Source organism: Martes martes (assembly GCF_963455335.1).
Source record: "Martes martes genome assembly, chromosome: 2".
Classification (NCBI taxonomy): Eukaryota; Metazoa; Chordata; class Mammalia; order Carnivora; family Mustelidae; genus Martes; species Martes martes.
The window spans coordinates 47,216,463-47,222,462 of record NC_137889.1 but is presented as its reverse complement, the minus strand read 5'-3'; positions in this window follow the sequence as shown (position 1 = coordinate 47,222,462).

The following is a 6,000-nucleotide window of genomic DNA, read 5'->3' as shown; positions in this document are numbered from 1 at the left end:
CTCTGTAAAGGATGCTGTCATGGGAATGAAAAAACTAGTCATTGACTAGGAGAAAATATTCCAAAAAACATCTGATACAGAACTGCTATTCAAAATATACAAAACACTCTTAAACTCAACAATAAGAGAACAAACAACCCAATTAACAAGTGGGTCAAACACCTTAACAGACACCTCACCAAAAAAGATATACAGATGACAAATAAGCATATGAAGGCATGCTCCATATTATGTCATCAGAGAAATGCAAATTAGAACAATGATGAGATACAAATACTCACTTACTAAAACGGCCTGAATCCAGAACACTCATAAGGATGTAAAGCAGCAGGAACTCTCCTTCGTCAGTGGGAATGCAAAATGGTACAGCCACTTTGGAAGACAGTTTGGCAGTTTCTTACAAAAAGAAACACACTCTTACCAAACCACCCAGCAATCATGTTCTTTTCAAACCAAAGGACTTAAAAACTTTCAGTGCAAAAACCTGCACACGGGTATTTATAACGGCTTTATTCTAGTTGCCAAAATGTGGAAGCAAACAAGATGTCCTTTAGTAGGTGAATGGATAAATAAACTGTGGTACATCCAGGCGATTGAATATTATGCGGCACTAAAAAGAATGAGCCAACAAGCCATGAAAAGACACAGAGGAACTTTAAATGTGTATTACCTAAGCAAAAGAAGCCTCTCTGAAAAGATTACATAATACATGATTCCAAGTATAGATGTTCTATAAAGGGTAAACTATGGAAATAGTAAACAGACCAGTAGTTGCCCAGGGTTGGCGGAAGGGAAGATAAATAGGCAGAGCACATTGGATTTTTAGGCTAACAAAACTACCTGGTCTGATCCTAATAATAATGGACACATGTCATTATACATCTGTCCAAACCCATAGAATGTACACCAAGAATGAACCCTAATGTAAACTACAGTCTTTGGGAGAAATAGATGTGTCAGTGCAGGTTCATCAACTGTAACAAATGCACCACTCTGGTAGGATGTTAATAATGAGGGATGCTTGGGGCATCTGAGTGGCTCGGATCGAGCGGTACATCGGGCTCCCTGCTCAACAGGGAGTCTGCTTCTCCCTTTGCTCCTCAACCCACCTCCACTTGTGCACTCTCTCTCTCCCTCTCTCTCAAATAAAGAAAATACGTAAAAAAAAAATTATGAAGGGGGGCCATGCATATGTGGGGGAAGGAGGTATATGGGAACTTTCTACCTTCTTCACAATTTTACTGTGAGCCCAAAAATATTCTAAAAAAATCAAGTGTATGTACATGTGTGGGTGGGTGTGTATATATGTATATGCATCTATAATTTTATGTTCAAACATATAGTCTCTACAATTTAAAAAAAAGCCACGAAAAAACCACATTGTGTCTTCCTATAGTCACATACTAGGTGAAAATAAAGGCATTACTACTGTCACATGCCCTAAGCTGCAGGCACGAGATACATTATGACCTGTTTTGTTTCAGGCGTTGTGGGAGCCTCGAGTTCAACACAGACAAACAGTCTGCACTCGGAATTTAGATAGTCATATAGGCAAACCAATTATTGAATTACAGTGGCACAGAGTTGTAACAGTTAAAAGCATATTAAAGAGAAGGATATGAAATGCACTTATATCCATCATTTTCCTATTCCAATTTCCTGGATGTTTGTGTTTTACGGTATAGGAAATGAAAAGTGAATAGTAGTAAAGAAAATAGATAGTGAATGATTCTTTATGGCAGGTAGGCTAAAAGGTCTGTAAATATTCTCTTTCCAATCTCTTATTTTAAAAAAAGAATTACACTGTAATTATAGACATAGAGAGGGGATAGAGCCTATATTATATATGTAATATATAATATATGTGTAATATATAACATAGATACACACTATATAAAGAGGTTACTGCAGCTGAAGGAATTGTTATAGGACATCTGGCCCACCCCTTTCATTCTGCAGATGAGGACACTGTAGACTAGATAGATTAAATGATATGCCCAAGACCATTCAAAATTTCTCAACTAGTTAATGAGCTCCAGGATTAGTGTCCAGGTCTTTGGACATGCTGACCCATCTGCTATGCACTCAATGGTTAAAATGGACCAGAGCAAATAAATTACTTCATTATAGCAACAAATAAAAGTATTCATACATTAGTATTCACTATAAGATAATTGTATGCCTTTCAAACCTGGTTTTTAGAAACTTGCTGATCTTAAAAACAAAAGACTTGTAGAGGCCAAGGTGGACATTCAAGATAGCATCAAGAAACAAAGATTTTGATCTGAGTCAAACCAACAAAAACAATCTCCTCAAAATAAGAAGGTCGTTCAGATGAAGCCCAACAGTAAGAATCCAAGAACACCTGCATCCGCGTGCTCTTGGTGCCCCAGCTCATCAGAGCATCGTGAGGCTCAGAACCTCAGGTTCCACTCTACGTGAAGGGGGTTTTTCTACCATGATGAATAATGGGCTTGGGGTCTGGTGCCGTCTTTCCACCTAGAACATTCTTTTTTCCTGGCTGCTCCTCTCAGTATGTTGCCCTCTCAGTACCACTAACCATGACCCCCATATAATTTACCCAGATTTCAGTCATGTCATGAGCCTGAGGGGAGGCCAGCAAAGGGGTCATATACTACACTTGGCTGTCAGACCCAGGATCCTGCCTGAAGGCGGTGAACTGACCATAAAGTTTCACTATTGTGGACATAAACTGAACCATGAATAAGATCACTGGAAATGCTGGAGAATCAGGCAAGAACCCAAGGCAACTGTTAACACTTGGGTCTTACCAGCTTCTAGACCAATGTTTTTTTCAGTCTTGGACCCAAGGCAGGTGAAATTTGGACATTGCCTTGAATCTTCGAGTACTATTTTTTTTTTTTTTTTTTTTTGCCTAGGACTCTTGTTATTGAAAGTACTTACCCATTAACCTCATGAAGCCCAGTGCTCCAGAAAAAGGGTTTTATGGGTTTTTCATTGAAGTTTGTGCATTCTTACTCCAGACTTTACACAGATACAATTAGGGAAAGGGGGAATGTTACTGAAATATTTCACTCACATGTTTGCACTATGCTCAAAATATGACTCTTAGAATATGTATTTGTCATCTGTCAAGCCCAAGGCATCCACCAAGAGGATGTTCTCATCATTCAGCAGAAAGCCAGAATCTACTTCCACAAGTCCACAACTCGAGAGCAAATGTTCCCAGTACTACTCTTCATTTCTTCGTTTTAAGCTCCCTCTTCCTTAAAGGCGGCCACCACAAGGGCCAGCGTGACACTAATGGGGAACCCAGATGTGCACCATGCCTCCTTCTGTCGCTGTGGGCTTCATGAAGCTTCCATTGGGTTCTGCTTTTTAGTCAGAGCGGTCGTCCGTGAGTCCTTCACAACTGCAGAAATTCACGGGGACTCCAAAGCAAGGACAAGCTCCAATGGCCATGGGTCAAAGACAAAAACATTGCCAGTATCATCTGGAGCTGTATGTTTTCTTCCCATGGAGGAGTTTCAGATAACAGTGACCATGGGTTGAGCTGTCCCTCTTAAGATGGCACTTTGTCCTCCCACCGGAGCTCCAGTGGTTCTCCCTAGGTGCCCCAGCTACAGTAGAAAATGAAAGATCATGGCTACCATGGGTAAATAACATAAGCAAAGAGCTTCCTAATGAGTCCGTATCAATAGAAAACTGGAATTCTAAAGTGTCCTCTCGTAGCCACACATTCACCAAAGAAAGCTCGCATGTTCCCCCAAATAATATTATTTTCAGGAGGCAAGGCTAGAGAAGTAACTTTGGAAGTATTCTCAAATTGTATAAATGTAAAGGAGATTCTAAATTTTAAATATGGTATCCAGCTGAAGACCCCTCTTGAAATTTCTTCCCTCCCCACTAAAATACTGGGATAGCCGGGATATTCTACAAATCCTTTACTTCTGGATAGATCTCCAGTTCGTTTCCAGCTTTTGGCTTTCATGAACAATCCTGGGATGCACATTTCCGAGTACTTTTCTAATTATCACCTTAGGAGGCTATGGGAATATTACCTCCCATATACTAATAATGGCGCTGGGAGGGAAAGCTGCTGAATGTGGCAAAGGTGGGATTTAGAAGGGACCTAGAAAAGACAAAAATCAGGGGTGGGTTGGGAGACAAGCCAGGGACAAAGAGGACAAGAGCAAGGAGAAAAATCTGGGAATTTAAAAAATGGCTTATTTGTTTTTCCACTATGCATAAGCAGGTCGAACTGATGATGCCTCCTCCTTCAGAAAAGCCTCAGCTCTTGGCAACTTTCATGGTTTTCCGACCACTCCAGTGTCTCCCAGGTCCTATTTCTCTCATTATTAAATATGAGCAGTCCACAAGGTTCCTATTGTCTCTTGGGGCTCTCATCTGTGTGCACAACTTGTGCCATCATACCCCTTCAGATAATGGTCAAATCCTGAGCCCCAGTTCCAGCTTTGCTCCAGCACCAACTGTGATTCCTTCTGGGTAGATCTCTCCCCCTTGGATATCCCACAGGCATTCCAAACTCAACGGGACTTCAGAAGTTTGCAAAATACAATTAACAAGGATCGTTGCTCTTATGCAGATGGAGAAACTGTTAGGTGGGTGGATGGGGGGCTGCGAAGAAAGAGTGAATGAACAGCAGTTTCTGTTCTCATGAGGCACAGATCCTGGACAGATGGCATCAAAATGCAAACTGAGGTAGGCTCCAGTGGCTCTAGACCAGGCACTGATGAGGAGAGAGAGAGATCACATGTAATATGAGAGTTGGGAAGAACTTTGCAATGAAGTAGTAGATGCCATCTTCAGGTCACCTGGCAGATGGGACTTTGGGGGTGCCTGGGTGGTTCAGTCAGTTAAGCAACTGCCTTTGGCTCAGGCCATGATCCCGGGGTCCTGGCACGGAGCCCCACATCAGGCTCCCTGCTCGGTGGGGATCCTGCTTCTCCCTCTCTCTCTCTGCCTCTCCCCCTGCTTGTGCATGTGTTTTTTCTCTCTCTCTCAAATAAATAAATAAATAAATAAAATCTTAAAAAAAAAAAAAAAAGATGGGACTTTGATGGGCAGAGAGGGGAGGTGGGGCAGAAGCAGGAGAGGGAGGAGGACATTCCAGTGGGAACAAAGATCTGGATAGCCAAACTAATGGAAAGAGCCCAGATGGCCATTGACAGATGACTGGATCAAGAAAATGTGGTGTATATATACAATGGAATATTACTCAGCCATCAAAAACATGAAATCTGGGGCGCCTGGGTGGCTCAGTGGATTAAAGCCTCTGCCTTCGGCTCAGGTCATGATCCCAGGGTCCTGGGATCGAGCCCCGCATCGGGCTCTCTGCTCAGCAGGGAGCCTGCTTCCCTTCCTCTCTCTCTCTGGCTACTTGTGATATCTGTCAAATAAATAAATAAAATCTTAAAAAAAAACCATGAAATCTTACCATTTTCAATCATGTGGATGGAAGTAGAGGGTATTATGCTAAATGAAATAAGTCAATCAGAGAAAGACAATTATATGATTTCATTCATATGTGAAATTTAAGAAACAAAACAGAGGATCATAGGGGAAGGGAAGGAAAAATAAAACAAGACAAAATCAGAGAGGGAGACAAACGTAAGAGACTCTAAACTGTAAGGAATAAACTGAGGGTTGTAGAGGGGAGAGGGTGAGGGTCTGAGGTAACTGGGTGATGGCCGTCAAGGAGGACACCTGATGTAATGAGCACTGAGGGTTCTATACAATTGATGAATCACTGAACTCTACCTCTGAAAGTAATGATACATTGTATGTTAATTAATTTAATTTAAATAAAATAAAGTAAAAATTTTAAAAAGACCTGGAAAGAAGACAGCACTGCTATCCTAGTTCTCTTCATTCCTTCACACAGGAAGCTAAATCGGGCACTGGCCTATGTAGGAGAGGCTATTAAGTTAAATGGGCAATGAGGCGGCCTTGAAGGTTTTGAGCAAGTGAGTAGCAAGGTAGGCCTCTGACAGCAGG